The sequence below is a fragment of the Frankliniella occidentalis genome, unplaced genomic scaffold (genome assembly GCF_000697945.3).
Source record: "Frankliniella occidentalis isolate FOCC.00 unplaced genomic scaffold, Focc_3.1 Scaffold64, whole genome shotgun sequence".
In the NCBI taxonomy this organism is placed as follows: domain Eukaryota; kingdom Metazoa; phylum Arthropoda; class Insecta; order Thysanoptera; family Thripidae; genus Frankliniella; species Frankliniella occidentalis.
This window is the reverse complement of record NW_026267194.1, coordinates 236,333-239,124: the sequence shown is the minus strand read 5'-3', so window position 1 is coordinate 239,124 and position 2,792 is coordinate 236,333.

The following is a 2,792-nucleotide window of genomic DNA, read 5'->3' as shown; positions in this document are numbered from 1 at the left end:
ACGCAAGTCGACAGGAAATCAGCTTTATCGCCGTGGGGAGAGAGAGAGAGAGAGAGAGAGAGAGAGAGAGGCACGTCGTTCTAGTAACGTTGGTGAGCGGCTGGTCGGGCTGGCTTCTCGTCAGATCCCCTCCCCACACTCACCCCCAACCCAAACCGCGCGCTCCAACACGATTTACTGATGTACCCATGCGTACGTGTGGCGAACAAAATGAAATGCCCCCGTCTACGACACTTGTATAAGTTTCGCATTACGTAGTAAAACGTATACACGGGTTCCAGACGTGTCTGCCGGTCCGTCCTGCCGTCGCCACTGCCGCGCCCCGGCCGGCCCGGCTCAGGCATGGGTTGCCCTGCTCGACTCACCTGCATATAAAATGTAGGAGCCTGTGGTGTGTCTCCAGCAATCGGCACTACACCGGAAAAAAAACATAGGTTAGCCGCTGTGAATTCTGAACTCAATTTAAAACTTTGAAATTGTACTTTGGCGCCGAACTGAAAGTACAACGACAACTTTTACAATAATATATGTAGTCTGTTCTTTACAGTGTACACCCTTTGGACCCGCACAATGAAACAAACATAAATAATTCTTCAGTAACTATATTTTTATTTGTTTTCACCTGTGCCCATGTTCCCGTAAAGTTCACAGCTTCAGTTCTGGAAAATTAATGTTTCCCAGAAATATTTTCAAAATCTGGCACATAATTTTTTCTATTGATAGAAGCTGCAATTGTAGGGATGCTGTTTCACTCCACCAGCTGTTTTTTGGTATATTTTTACTTTTACTCTGCGAATGTTTCTGTGATTCTGACTTTTTCTGAATATGGTAAGTCTACGATTTGCTCATCGACATCCATATACGCACCATTCCGTGCGGCGAGTCTCACCACATGGCAGATTTTATCGTTTTACCTACAAAACGCGAGGTTATTTATTCCCCGTCTCCATTCCGATCCGCACTCGCGAATGTGATGTAAATGTAAATGATGTCATATAAAGTAGGTACAACAACAAGTGTAAACAACAAGTGTACGTTCCATCGGCAGGTTCCTCAATGTTGACTCTGTGAAAAATTTCGTATTACATTTTACGATAGTTTGTAATGAATACTTACAAAATATGTTATAAGTTTTGATATTGACATCCCAATTTTGCTTGACCATGAGTTCCATAAGCTGATAATTTTACAATTTTGAATTGCAGTTTTACGACACATTTTCCCGTAATCACTGTAAAACGGAGATCGAGCTTTCTTGACCGAATAGAGCGACGTATAGACTTTCATCGCTCTGTCAGAGCGATTTTTGCGAAATGACTGAATATGAGTCTTCTTCGTAACCTGAAAATGCCGCAAAAACGACTCTAAACTAGCGAGGTTTCCGAAAATTACTTAAAACGAGTCTTTTTCGTAACCAAAAATGTCGCGAAAGTGACTCTAAACGAGCGATGTAATTAATATCGCTCCCCCAGGAGTCCTCAAATTGGATTCACAATCTCGCTCTATTTGAATCGTCTTTGCTCACTCCTTTACTTTCAGTGGACCTAACAACTATTTTTCGTAGTGAAACTTATTTCTGCTAGCCTGCTGGTACTACACCATTTACTCTGCTGTGCTCGAAAATCTCGTTATATAATGTATTGCAAACTATTTTAGAGCCACTCTAATGGCTAAAAAAACGTTCACGTTTCTTAATCCAAGTTGCAAAATTATTATCGCAGTGCGTATACAGTAGCTGACCGTGCGGCGGCTCGGTGCATGTTCTACCGCCGACGTGCGATTGGCGTCCAGGAGTTACGACGGCGCTGTTCGAGTGAATAACTTACTTTGTGGGTGTCACCGCGCTCCGCCCCGGGCCCCGCCAGCCACGCACGGCAAAACAAATCATCAGTTTAACTAACACAGTCATTTGGAACAACTGTCAATTTCTAACAACACAAAAAAAATTTACATCGGTATCGTTACTTACTATTACTGTAGATAATTGTTACATGATGAATGACACGAGATGGCAGATTAATAAACTGTAGACTACGACGTGACAAGGTATATTTTTACAACAGTCATGACTGAATGTTGTTGTTTTTTTCCAGTAACTCCGGCCAGAGGTTTACGTTTACGGACCTGTCATGAGAGCTGGGGATAAGCCCTATACTCGAGCTGATTGGACAACCAGGGGCCAACGCTGGCCGCCGACACCTCGCCGCCGACACCTCGCCACCTCCCCGACAAGCTACCCGGGGCGCGTGAGCTACTCCAATTGAATCTCACCTCTCGCCCCTCACCCATACACGACACGGCCCATGTGTTCATTGTGAAAAGTGGCTTATTCCAGCAGCAAAGACTGTTATGTCACAATAAAAATCGAGCGAGATTTCGAAATGTCAAGGCACTTCATGACGACAGTGTCTTTTAATATGCGTTTAAAAAAAAAAAAAACTCGTTGGTGTTAATTAATTTTATTCACAGAAAATGCGTTTAGTTTACAAGGAGCAGGTGAATATATTTTCACCAGGGAGAGAAGTACGCCGCATGAACACTTTTATTGGGTGTTTCTTTTTTATATGCTTCAGGTGCCGTGGTATTAGGACTGTATGTCATTCCGTCACTGCTATTGGTGTGTTCTGGTCGCGTGTGGTAAGGAGCCAGGCCGGGGCGCCAGCCTACCGGTCACGAGCCGCATATGCCCGCGTATGAGAGCTCGATTGGGCGTCTAACTGTGTTTCTAAACCCGTAAACACCTCGTCGTGATTAGGGAGAGGGAGAGAGAGAGAGAGAGAGAGAGAGAGAGA